The sequence below is a fragment of the Bos taurus genome, chromosome 16 (assembly GCF_002263795.3).
Source record: "Bos taurus isolate L1 Dominette 01449 registration number 42190680 breed Hereford chromosome 16, ARS-UCD2.0, whole genome shotgun sequence".
Classification (NCBI taxonomy): Eukaryota; Metazoa; Chordata; class Mammalia; order Artiodactyla; family Bovidae; genus Bos; species Bos taurus.
The window spans coordinates 20,687,372-20,702,156 of record NC_037343.1 but is presented as its reverse complement, the minus strand read 5'-3'; positions in this window follow the sequence as shown (position 1 = coordinate 20,702,156).

Here is a 14,785-nt window from a genome sequence, read left to right as displayed (position 1 = left end):
TATTGCCCACTTCTTCCCTCTGTGCCAGGATGTTCACAGATCACTTGTTATTTTAAGTAAAAGGCAGTTACAGCTCCCGGACCCCTGCTCAGCACTATGGCTTCCCTGGGACCCAGGGTAATGTAGTGAAGCAAGAGACCAGTTTGGCTCATTGAATCTTAGGAAATTTTTATCGATCTCATGATGCCTACTGGCATCTTGGGAGCAGGCAATAAAATATCACAAGTCCAGTTTCCAAGAAGAAATTTTCATAATGATTTATATTATTTCTGCCCCTGTTCATGTCATATAATTTTCCCAATTCATCCCACCCCATAATAACAAGGCATACCCCCATGCTAGTTTACAGATGATTTATCAGAAGATCTAGAAAAAATAAACATGCAATTGTGATCTATGCTTCCAATTCAGAGAAGATTCGGAATTGAGATTCCATTCCTTGTTGCTGCTTATGGGCACTTGGAATCATGTGAAAAATGAACTAGTTCCCAAATACTGGAAAAGACACCAGGTAGGCGTGGGTACTCTCCATACACGGATACACAGATACTCATATCCTTCCCAGAGCCCAGCATCATCAATGGACAAGATGGGTACTCAAATGCAGAAATCATATGTGCCAAATAAGGGAGAAGAAAAGAGCACTATTTCTATGACAGAAGTTCTAAGACAAAAAAGAATACCAGCTACCACCAATGTGGAGTTGTCAAATCATAAAGAACACTATTATCCTGGGAGGACAGAGTGCAGAATAGTCCAAGGCAGGCTGATTGCAAAGTTTGTCTCCCTAATCTAGGCAGGGACATCTCAACAGTTCTGAAAGCATTCATTCCCTTCCTTACTAATACCAACAATGATGGCAAGTGAAAGGGAGGGCTTCAGAAGGAATAGACAGGGATGCTAATGTCTGAGAGGTAGGGAGGCCTGTCTGAATAATGACTCACAGCTGAATAATGACCTCAATACAGCTCTTGACCAAGGCCCACATACAGAGCTCCATGGCTGCCGATACCACGACACCAAGATATTCCAGAAAATAATGGTTGTTTTATATTTTCTTGGTGTTGCTTTGTAAGTGCAATTCTCTATAAAAGGACCCTAAGAAAGGATGGTCAGGCATTTCTAATATTTCAGGAATGAATGAATAAATCTCATATTGTTCCTTTTTTGATTGTGCAGTGTTATTCCTCGTAGGGAGTATGTCCTAAGGTGAACTTAAGATACAAAGGTATAAGTATAATGTGTCTGTGAGCAAGGCAAGTAATACATAGATGACTATTTCCATTTCCCTCAACATTTAAGGGATATCTTGAATAAGAGACCCAGTTTTGAGAGAACTCTTGAATCTTTTGGTGAAGTATTCCAGGCACTTAAATTCCTCCCTAAATAAAAAGCTACCTAATAAATTGGCACAATTCAGTTTCAGGCTTTCCCAAAAGACTCTTATTCCCTGGTGGGCTCAACAAACTGCCGATGTTCATTAAATTAGGCTTACTATTTGGCTCTGGCAGACAAATGTGTTTCCTGGAGCAATGTTGCTTGTACATTCAGAGTGTTATATTGCTTTGTTTTAAAAGACATGAGACTGTTTCTTGGTATGTTACCAAGAGAGCAACATTAATCCTCATGGCCTCAAGTAAGAATGCTTTTCAGTAAATATAGCAGTGGGATTACATCATTCAGAGATATAGATCTACACATAATCCTGCCATAAATCTACATTTTCACAAGTTTTTATACTTTAACCAACAAGTAATAAAATTCTCTAAGACTTGCTGGTTCATTCATTCATTTATTCAGATAAACTTTTTTTTAAACCCTCAACACACATCCCTTCTTCTGAATGTCTTTTTTTCTTCCTTTAGTTCTGAGTACAAGTCCCCTGAAAATTTAATAGTAATAATCTGATTGACTTCTCTTACATGAGTAACCTAAGTTTACCATGATTTTACTTTCTAGTCGTAACTTGACTCTTACTTCTCTTAGAATTGCTCTTCTCATCATCAAACTTCTGAATATTGCTTGTTGAATATGTTTAAAACAGTTTTCTAAGCCAAAATGAGAATTTTACATTTTCCTCTCAGAATGCCTCACAGCTCAATAATTTCCAGAGTGGCCTTGATAAATATTGGTAGCAGCTGAATTTCTCTGCCTTTATTTTTTTTAAAGTAAGACTTTCAGTTTACTTACTTATTTTATGGCCACATGGCATGTGGGATCTTAGTTCCCCCTCCAGGGATTGAACCTGTGCCCCTTGTATTGGAAGTGCAGAGTCTTAACCCCTGGGCCATCAGAGAATTTGCTCTCTTCCTTTTCTTTAAGAAAAGGAAACTGGTATAAATTTCCTACTGTGTGAGTTGATATTGTCCTAATGCCCTGCTCAGAGTTACTAGTGTGTCAAATATTTATGGGCCAAGAAAAACTAGCTTTAGAAATAATGGGCCTTTCTAGCTTCTTCTGTTCTAAAGTCACTAAGAACAATACTGTTCCTTCAGGAGCAGCTGCTGAGGACTGATTCAGAAAGGAGGAAAACAAATCCTGGCCTTACTCAAATCAGCGAATCAGCCATCTATGAACTAAATCCTACTTAAACACTCAGGAGCAGGCAGGCAAAGCTCTGGGGATAGGATGGTTAGATTTTTTGTTATTAGTTTTAAAAACTAAGATAAACAATTTTAGGGTGTATGAAGATTTTGGATTCAAAAAATTAAAGTTAAAGTAAGAAAAATTTTTACCATCACTGAGAAGATAAGACAACACAAAGAAGAGATGAAACCAGGATATGTGTGTGTGTGTGCGTGTATGTGTGTGCACGTGTGTGCATGCATGGACCCTCTCAGTCATGTCCAACTCTTTGCGACCCCACCAGGCACCGCCATGGAATTTTCCAGGCAAGAATACTGAAGTGGGTTGACATTTCCTACTCCATGAAACCAGAATAAAAGAGTACAATTGATGAGGGCAATTTAAATGGGTTTTTATCAAATAGTCACATTGAAAAAATACTCGAATAAATCAACCAGCTTCATTTTTATGAGAAGCTGACACTAAATGAGGACATTCGACTAGACATCAGTCAGTCCTTGACAAACAGAATCCATCTTGTTTTTTCCTTCCTAAAGTGGTACACAGACATAGTTCAGCACATGAGTTCAGTGTTCCTGAATTCACTTAAACCAATCAATATTTATTCATCTCATTGCAACAGAGGTCAAAACATAACAGAGAGCTGTTTAAGTATTAAACTTGTATCTTACCCTCACAGATGACTTTTTTGCCTGCACTTGTGTCATGCAGACAAAGTAATTGGAAAATGACTATTTGGGGGTTTTTAACGGGTTGTATGCCTGGACACCAACAAATTTAGCACTGGTAAGGTCATGGGAGGGATACTAAAACAATCCTCTCTCTACCCTTTACTCCCACATCCAACCCATGCTCATGAGCACCATGGAAACCTACTTCTTCCGAAAATCTCTGGCTGCTCCAGTGCACTGTGCTCTGAACTCTCCTAGCACTTGTCAAACAGAAGACTCATCATGGATGTGACATACGTCACCTGCTCTACTGCACTGTGTCCAGGTGTCTGTGTGCACATGCCTTATCACCTCAGTGTAACTGCTGGCTGCCCAAAAGCTATAACCAGGTCTTCCAATTCCTGGTCTTCTGACCTGCCATAGGGACAGACACACACAAGATCATTAATTAATTAATTATCATCAATTCTTAAACATCCAATTATTTAATTATGTGTTGTGTTAGTCATTCAGTCTTGTCTGACTCTTTGTGATACTATGGACTGTGGCCCACCAGGCTCCTCTGTCCATGGAATTCTCCAGGCAAGAACACTGGAGTGGGTTGCCATTTCCTTCTCCAGGGAATCTTCCTAACCCAGAGGTTGAATCCAGGTCTCCTGCATTGCAGGCAGATTCTTTACCATCTTAGCTATCTGGTGTTGCTAAGTCACTTCAGTTGTATCTGACTCTGTGCGACCCCATAGATGGCAGCCCACCAGGCTCCCCCATCCCTGGGATTCTCCAGGCAAGAACACTGGAGTGGGTTGCCATTTCCTTCTCCAATGCATGAAAGTGAAAAGTGATAGTGAAGTTGCTTGGTCATGTCCAACTCTTAGCGACCCCATGGACTGCAGCCTACAAGGCTCCTCGGTCCATGAGATTTTCCAGGCAAAAGTACTGGAGTGGGGTGCCATTGCCTTCTCCTCTTAGCATCAGCGAAGCCCAAATAAGGATGTATCAGAATTTGGATTCAAACCCACACCCCCATTATTCAGAGACCAGAAGCCCCAGTGGGGGAAAGCATAAGCTTGAGTTTGGTGCCTTAGACCACTTTGCCATCCTGACACATCTATAAACAATTAATTAACAGTTAATGATAATTGTTCATTTACTCTATAAATATTCATAAATGATCTATGATGTGCTTGACACTATTATTAATACAAGTGCTGGAGTTGCATAACTGATATATCTCTGCTTCCATGGGGCCTGTATTCTAGTGAGGAAGACAAAAATGAAGCAAATAGATAAAACAATGCCAGATCGTAATAAGGTTTATGAAGAGAAATAAAGTTGGGTAAGTGAAGGGAGAGAAGTGCACTCTTTTAGTTAGGACAATCTGACAACCTCTCTGAGAAGGTGACATTTGAACTGCAATCTAATTGGAAAAGCCAAATGAATATCTGGGCAAAGAGAATCTACCAGGCACTAGGCAAAATGAGCTTGGCTTATTTAAAGGACAGAAAGAAAATCCCAGTGGCTAGAGCAGAAAAGTGTAAAGGAAAATGATGGGTTCATATATATGGAATTATACATAATATACATAAATAAAATCTTAGAAAAGTACAATTTTCCAAAACTGAACCAGGAAGAAATAGAAAATCTTAACAGACCCATCACAAGCATGGAAATTGAAACTGTAATCAGAAATATTCCAGCAAACAAAAGCCCAGGTCCAGACGGCTTCACAGCTAAATTCTACCAAAAATTTAGAGAAGAGCTAACACCTATCCTAATCAAACACTTCCAGAAAATTGCAGAGGAAGGTAAACTTCCAAACTCATTCTATGAGGCCACCATCACCCTAATACCAAAACCTGACAAAGATCCCACAAAAAAAGAAAACTACAGGCCAATATCACTGATGAACATAGATGAAAAAATCCTTAACAAAATTCTAGCAATCAGAATCCAACAACACATTAAAAAGATCATACACCATGACCAAGTAGGCTTTATCCCAGGGATGCAAGGATTCTTCAATATCCACAAATCAATCAATGTAATACACCACATTAACAAATTTAAAAATAAAAGCCATATGATTATATCAATAGATGCAGAGAAAGCCTTTGACAAAATTCAACATCCATGTGTGATAAAAACTCTCCAGAAAGCAGGAATAGAAGGAACATACCTCAACATAATAAAAGCTATATATGACAAACCCACAGCAAACATTATCCTCAATGGTGAAAAATTGAAAGCATTTCCCCTCAAGTCAGGAACAAGACAAGGGTGCCCACTCTCACCATTACTATTCAACATAGTTTTGGAAGTTTTGGCCACAGCAATCAGAGCAGAAAAAGAAATAAAAGGAATCCAAATTGGAAAAGAAGAAGTAAAACTCTCACTGTTTGCAGATGACATGATCCTCTACAGAGAAAACCCTAAAGACTCCACCAGAAAATTACTAGAGCTAATCAATGAATATAGTAAAGTGGCAGGATATAAAATCAACACACAGAAATCCCTTGCATTCCTATACACTAATAATGAGAAACTAGAAAGAGAAATGAAGGAAACAATTCCATTCACCATTGCAACGAAAAGAATAAAATACTCAGGAATATATCTACCTAAAGAAACTAAAGACCTATACATAGAAAACTATAAAACACTGGTGAAAAAAATCAAAGAGGACACTAATAAATGGAGAAATATACCATGTTCATGGATCAGAAGAATCAATATAGTGAAAATGAGTATACTACCCAAAGCAATCTATAGATTCAATGCAATCCCTATCAAGTTACCAACGGTATTTTTCACAGAGATAGAACAAATAATTTCACAATTTGTATGGAAATACAAAAAACCTCGAATAGCCAAAGCAATCTTGAGAAAGAAGAATGGAACTGGAGGAATCAACCTGCCTGACTTCAGGCTCTACTACAAAGCCACAGTCATCAAGGTGGTATGGTACTGGCACAAAGACAGAAATATAGATCAATGGAACAAAATAGAAAGCCCCGAGATAAATCCATGCACCTATGGACATCTTATCTTTGACAAAGGAAGCAAGAATATACAATGGAGAAAAGACAATCTCTTTAACAAGTGGTACTGGGAAAACTGGTCAACCACTTGTAAAAGAATGAAACTAGAACACTTTGTAACACCATACACAAAAATAAACTCAAAATGGATTAAAGATCTAAACGTAAGACCAGAAACTATAAAACTCCTAGAGGAGAACATAGGCAAAACACTCTCCGACATACATCACAGCAGGATCCTCCATGACCCGCCTCCCAGAATATTGGAAATAAAAGCAAAAATAAACAAATTGGACCTAATTAAAATTAAAAGCTTTTGCACAACAAAGGAAACTATAAGCAATGTGAAAAGACAGCCTTCCAAATGGGAGAAAATAATAGCAAATGAAGCAACTGACAAACAACTAATCTCAAAAATATACAAGCAACTCCTGCAGCTCAATTCCAGAAAAATAAACGACCTAATCAAAAAATGGGCCAAAGAACTAAATAGACATTTCTCCAAAGAAGACATACAGATGGCTAACAAACACATGAAAAGATGCTCAACATCACTCATTATCAGAGAAATGCAAATCAAAACCACAATGAGGTACCATTTCACACCAGTTAGAATGGCTTTGATCCAAAAGTCTACAAGCAATAAATGCTGGAGAGGGTGTGGAGAAAAGGGAACCCTCTTACACTGTTGGTGGGAATGCAAACTAGTACAGCCACTATGGAGAACAGTGTGGAGATTCCTTTAAAAACTGGAAATAGAACTGCCTTATGACCCAGCAATCCCACTGCTGAGCATATACACTGAGGAAACCAGAATTGAAAGAGGCACATGTACCCCAATGTTCATTGCAACACTGTTTATAATAGCCAGGACATGGAAGTAACCAAGATGCCCATCAGCAAATGAATGGATAAGAAAGCAGTGCTACATATACACAATGGAGTATTACTCAGCCATTAAAAAGAATACATTTGAATCAGTTCTAATGAGGTGGATGAAACTGGAGCATATTATACAGAGTGAAGTAAGCCAGAAAAAAAAAAAAAACACCAATACAGTATACTAACGCATATATATGGAATTTAGAAAGATGGTAACAATAACCCTGTATGCGAGACAGCAAAAGAGACACAGATGTATAGAACAGTCTTTTGGACTCTGTGGGAGAGGGCAACGGTGGGATGATTTGGGAGAATGACATTGAAACATGTATAATATCATATAAGAAACGAATCGCCAGTCCAGGTTCGATGCAGGATATAGGATGCTTGGGGCTGGTGCACTGGGATGACCCAGAGCAATGGTTTGGGGAGGGAGGTGGGGAGGGGGTTCAGGACGGGGAACACGTGTATACCCATGGTGGATTCATGTTGATGTATGGCAAAACCAATACAATATCGTAAAGTAATTAGCCTCCAATTAAAATAAATTAAAAAAATAAAAGAAAATGGTGGGTTAATATATATGGAATTATATATATGTACATAAATAAATATTACAAATACATACATTATACATATTATATATGCATTTGTAGTATATATTTATTCTATTTAAATTATATACACATATGTTTTGACATATTAGAAGATATATGTATGTATATTAGAAGATATATGTATGTATTTGTAATATATTTAAATTATATACATATATGTTTTGATATATTGGAAGAAAAATTCAGAAAACTGTTTTCCAAGAAATTTCTCACAACTTCATTGTTTATGAAATATGCTTTTTGCCCTCATCAATACTTCTTTTCCTCTCTCTTTTGGGGGGAGAGGAGCATGCCATGCATCAGTGAGGAACTTAAATCCCTTCACCAGGGATTGAACTCACAGCCCCTGCAGAGGAAGCATGGAGTCTTAACCAATGGACCATCGGGGGAGTCCCATGCCCTCATCCATACCTCTGATGTGTGTTGGTTCTGATCTCCCAGCCTTTTGCCTCCTCCTACATTTAACTCTGTAGGCATTCTTAAATGCAGACCAACCACCTCAACTAGAGAAAGACAGAAGCCCAGAATCTCTTTCCTGCTGGACCATCTCTCAACTTATCCAAACCTAAATAAGTCTCATCAATCATTTTATTCACTCTTGCTCCCAAGTTGGTATAAGGTTGCTAGAGAAAGTCTCCATAGTGTGTACATGGATTCTACATCAACCTGTGAACAAAGATCTAGAATCCTTTCACTCAGTTCCCTTTAACTCCTGTCCTAGTCTGAGGTTCCTAGTGAACAGAGCCTGAAACAAAGATTGCATGCTAATGATTTATTTGGGAAGTGATACACAATGGCAATAGTAAGAGTACAGCGAAGCAGAGAAAGGTGAATAGCAATGTGAGGGATGCATTAGTTATGGTCACTGCTTCATGAAGGGCCATAGAGAAACAGTGGTGGGAATGTCCAATGGCTCAGCAGGATTCAGAGTAAATATTTAACAACCAGCTCTCTAGGGAGGGGCTTCCCTCATAGCTCAGTTGGTAAAGAATCCACCTGCAATACAGGAGACCCCAGTTCGATTCCTGGGTCAGGAAGATCCACTGGAGAAGGGATAGGCTACTCACTCTCAAGTATTCTTGGGCTTCCCTTGTGGCTCAGCTTGTAAAGAATCCACCTGCAATGCAGGAGATCTGGGTTCGATCCCTGGGTTGGGAAGATCCCCTGGAGAAGGGAAAGGCTACCCACTCCAGTATTCTGGCCTGGAGAGTTCCATGGATTGTATAGTCCATGGGGCCACAAAGAGTTGGACACAACTGAATGACTTTCATTCTCTTTCTCTAGGGAAGAAGAGTCCTGATTTCTAGTGTCTGCCAGTTTCCCTAGTGTAAATACTCCTAACACAGTTGATTTTAAGCTACCAAGTTACATCACTGAATGCAAACTTGGGAAGAGATGCATACAAACAATTCTTGCAAAACTGTAAGCCAGAGAAAGACAGATATCATATGATATTACTCATAGGTGGAATCTAAAAAAAATGATACAAAGAAACTTATTTACAAAACAGAAATACACTCCCAGATATATAAAACAAATTTAAGATTACCAAAGAGGAAAGTGGGAAGTCGGGGCAATTAGGCATTTGAGATTAACATATACACACTGCTATATATAAAATAACCAACGAAGGCCTACTATATAGCATAGGGAACTTTACTAAATACTCTGTAATAACCTATATGGGAAAAGAACCTAGAAATGAGTGGATATATGTATATGTATGACTGAATCACTTTGCTGTACACATGAAACTAACACAACATTGTAAATCAACTATCCATGCATGCGATTTCCCGGGCAAGAATACTGCAATGGGTTGCCATTTCCTCCTCCAGGGGATCTTGCCAACCCAGGGATCGAAACTTCAGCTCCTATGTCTTCTGCACTGTAGGCAGGTTCTTTACTGCTGAGCCATGGGATATTCCAATATAAAATGAAAAGCTAAAAACCCCACAGAAAACTGTATAAGCTAGCTTCATTATACCACTGAGGAGGCTGCAGAGACTGGATTCCAATAGGCCATGGAGAAACTATGCTTACAATAAATTCCTTATCTGCTTGATTCCTTCTCATCTCCTTCTGTCATTGGTCAAATTTCACCCCATAACGAGATAACCACCTTCTACTTCTGGGCAGAAAACTGGGCCCCTTTGGTAGCAGGAGAATCCATATTCCCCATTCGGCGAGGCTGGCTGATATCCCCAGAACAGGTTATTCTGTCCAGCTGATAGAATAGTGAGACTCTCAGTGACAAAAGAAAGGTTTTCTGAGTGAACATCAAACTGAAGTACAAAAATCCTAATATTTGGAGACCACCTTCCCGGGTCCTGTCACCCAGCTCTTTCATAGCCCTCCTTCTTACGATTTCCAGTATTCCTCTGCACAGACCCCTGACCAATCAGGCAAACCATTTGCTCCTGCCTAGGAATCATATGGCAAATCAGTTCAGTTCAGGCGCTCAGTCATGTCTGATTCTTTGCAACCCTACAGACTGCAGTACCCCAGGATTCCCTGTCCATCACCGACTCCAGGAGCTTACTCAAAGTCATGTCCATTGAGTTGGTGATGCCATCCACCCATATCATCCTCTGTCATCCCCTTCTCCTCCCACCTTCAATCATTACCAGTATAAGGGTCTTTTCAAATGAGTCAGTCCTTTGCATCAGGTGGCCAAACTATCAGAGTTTCAGCTTCAGCATCAGTCCTTCCAATGAATATTCAGGACTGATTTCTTTTAGGATGGATTGGTTGGATCTCCTTGCTGTCCAAAGGACTCTCAAGAGTCATCTCCAACACCACAGTTCAAAAGTATCAATTCTTCAGCACTCCGTTTTGTTTATAGTCCAACTCTCACATCCATACATGACTACTGGAAAAATCGTAGCTTTGACTAGATGGACCTTTGTTGGCAAAGTAATGTCTCTGCTTTTTAATATGATGTCTAGGTTGGTCATAGATTTTCTTCCAAGGAGCAAGTGTCTTCTAATTTCATGATTGCAGTCACCATCTGCAGTGATTTTAGAGCCCCCCCCCAAAATAAAATCTGTCACTGTTTCCATTGTTTCCCCATCTATTTGCCATGAAGTGATGGGACTAGACGCCATGATCTTAGTTTTCTGAATGTTGAGTTTTAAGCCGACTTTTTCACTCTCCTTCTTCACTTTCATCAAGAGGCTCTTTCGGTCCTCTTTGCTTTCTGCCATAACGGTGGTGTCATCTGCATATCTGAGATTATTGATATTTCTCCTTGGAATCTTGATTCCAGCTCATGCTTCATCCAGTCCAGCATTTCTCATGATGTATTCTGCATATGGCAAATAGAAGGGGAAAAACTGGAAACAGTGACAAATTTTATTTTCTTGGGCTCCAAAACCACTGTGGGTGGTGACTGCAGCCATGAAATTGAAAGACACTTGCTCCTTGGAAGAAAAGTGATGACGAACCTAGTCAGCATATTAAAAAGCAGAGACATCACTTTGCTGACAAAGGTATAGTCAAAGCTGTGGTTTTTCCAGTAGTCATGTACAGATGTGAGAGTTGGACCATAAAGAAGGCTGAGTGCCAAAGAATTAATGCTTTCGAATTGTGTTCTTAGAGGCTAGAGAAGACTCTTGAGAGTCTGTTAGACTGCAAGGAAATCAAATTAGTCAATCCTAAAGGAAATCAACCCTGAATATTCACTGGAAGGATGGATGCTGAAGCTCAAAGACCCTGATGCTGGGGAAGACTGAAGTCAAAATGAGAAGAGAGCAGCAGAGGATGAAATGGTTAGATAGCATCACTGACTCAATGGACGTGAGTTTGAACAAACTCTGGGAGATGGTGAAGGACAGGTGTGCTGTAGTCCATGGGGTTGCAGAGTCAGGCATAACTCAGTGACTGAGCAACAACGAGAATCAATACATACTTTGTATTTTGGAATTCAGACCACTTCCCTTCATACAAAGGGTACAACTAAGTTTATGTCTCAAAGCTCCACCTACTAGGAAGATTCCCCTTTCCTCCTGTCCTCCAGGGCTCTCTTAGGTGTGGCTGTTATGCAAACCATTTCAATCACAGCCAACATTTTTTCAAGCCTGTTAACTAGCCCTATGTCTTTTTTGCTATTCTGTTGGTTGATTATAAGCAAATCACCCTTCACCCAATACACACACACATATCAGCAATGAAGGCATGGTATAGGGTGAAGGAAGCTCCATTGTGGAAAAGCACAGGTGGGTTATGAGGGAGCCTGGACTGTCTCTGCATATAATTCATGTGTGCTTTCTGGATCTGCTTGAGCTGGTTCTGGATGCATCACTTCCATACCATAATGAACTGCTGTTGGGTCCATCCCAGTGTATAACTCAGTGAATCTAATAATGCTGAATTCATAATGGGTGGCTCCGAAGAGTCACTTGAGCCCAGTGATCAGATGTTCTGTGTCCTTGATGACCAAGTAGTCAATCGGGAGCTGTTCTAAAAACACAGAATGGCACTTCACCACATGCAGTTCTTATCCCAGTACCCTAAGGTTCTAACCTTGACTCTCCTCCAGGAGCTTGCTAGAAATGCCACAGAGCAATCTCATCCATTACAGACAGCTGGGGCACCATAGGATTTGCTGATATAGCCTAGGCATCAGAGAAGCTAACCCCACTGAACCACACAGAACTCCCTCTTGCACTGTGCTTGATTCAAAATCAGAAAAATTGTAAATGGATCACAGCAGTATTCCCAAATGTGGTGTAATCTTGCTTCTGGAATTCAAAGGGATCTAACAGTTACTTGGCTTCTTTCTTAATTGTAAGTGTGGAAAGTAAAGTGAAAGTCACTCAGTTGTGTCTGACTCTTTGAGATCCCATGGACTGTATAGTCCTGAATTCTCCAGGCCAGAATATGGGAGTGGGTATCCTATCCCTTCTGCAGCAGATCTTCCTGAATGAGGAATCGAACCAGGGCCTGCTGCATTGCAGGTGGATTCTTTACCAACTGAGCTATCAGGGAAGCCCTTCTTAATGGTAGAAGTAACAAAGTACTACAGTCTTAGAGAGGATATGCCAGCATGCCCAAGGTGACTAAACTCCTAAAATCTTCCCCAGTGTGGTAGGTTCATGGATCTTCATGGTTTTCTCATACTCTGTGGCAGGCAGATGTCTTACCAAGACTATAACTATTTCCTATTTTCTCAAGGCCAGTTAGCATGATATCATCAACAGGGTACACTTTGTGATATTATATACAATGTAAAGATGATTAAGGTCCCCATGGATTATGTTATGTTAAAAAAAGCAGGATAAGTTAAGAGATCAGGACAAAGATAATAAAGGTATACTCCTGTCCTTGTCATGTAAATGCAAACTGCTTTTAATTCTATTAGAGTTCTGAGAAAAAATAATTTGTCAGTTAATACATATGTACCAAGTACAAGGGGCTGTGTTGGTTCATGTTCTTCAGTGATGATACCATACCCAGATAATAGCTGCAACTTGAGCCTATCAACTAGTTTACAGAAGTTCACTATCATCTGTTAAGATACATTAGGTTTTGGTGAGACCAAACAAGTGAACTAAACAGATAGATGAGATACCACCGTGCTCTATCTTTCTAGTTTTTAATGAGATTACTCATCTTTGAGTCTGCATCAGGAACATGATCTTGACTTGGGTGGGGAGTAGAGAGAGGCAATTTCAAGGAAGTGGTCATTTCTTGGTCATTTTCCTATACTTACAACCCTTATTTGCTGGTTAGGGAACAAATGGGTTACAGAACCCACTATATTGCTTTGCTAGAATTACCATAACCAAATACCATAGATGTAGTGGCTTAAACAAGGTAAATGGATTTTCTTACAATCCTGGAGGCTAGAAGTCCAAAACCAAGGTGTCAGCAGGTTTGCTTTCTTTTGAGGCCTCTCCCATTGACTCGAAGACGGCCGCCTTCTCGTTGTGTTCTCTGTGCTGCACGCATCTGTGTCCAAATCTCTTCTTATAAGGACACCAGTCATTGAATTAGGGCCCACACTAATGAATTAGGGCTTGCCCTGATGGCTCAGGTGGTGAAGAGTCTGCCTGCAATGCAGGAGACCCACGTTCAATCCCTGGGTTGGGAAGAACCCCTGGAAAAGGGAATGGCTACCCACTCCAATATTCTTGCTTAGAGAATTCTATGGACAGAGGAACCTGGCGGGCTACAGTCCATGCGATTGCAAAGAGTCAAACACGACTGACTGAGCGACTAACATGCTAACACTGGTGACCTTATTTAACTTAATTCCCACTTTAAAGACTTTAGTGCCAAATATGATTACTTTGTGAAATACTGAGGGGTTAGAGCTTCGAGAAATGAATTTTTTGCAGGGAGGAAACAATTCAACTCATGCAAAGTCTTAGGTTGTCTTCTAAAATCCCATTATTATGAAATCACACTTAAAAATTCAATTTCAAAGAAAATTTTGAAGCTAGTTCATTTATTTTAGGGTTAGGTTGCTCCTGTTTCATTCAAAATCAGCTCATTCATAAATAGCCTAAAAATAAATTCTTAATTGGGCTCATGGCATGTATTTTTAAAAACACCAGATGGTGTACGCTGCCTAGTTCTTCCTCATACTCCCTGGCATTCTCTGGGTGCAGATTTATTAAAATCTGTGAGCCTGGGTCAGTGTGTACAAATGGTTTTTCTAACATCTGGGTGCTGGAAAATTATTACTGAGGGAGCCAACACATGATGGTCCCCAGGTGTTCCTGAACAATGGAGTCCCATGCAGTTCCCAGGAGAGCTAAGTCTCACTGCTGGTGTTCGCACAGTGAAAGCAAAGAGGAGCACTGAGTCAATTACCTGAATAATTACAGCTTGAATGAGCCCATCTTCTCCTTATCTAAGGATTTCAGGAGACTCTGAGGGCAGGGACTTAATATGAGATGTCTGGGAAGCTGTCCCACTTCTTCACTTTGCTTCCGGTATTCACACAGTCTTGATGACAATGGTTCTTAACAGGGATGTTTCCCGC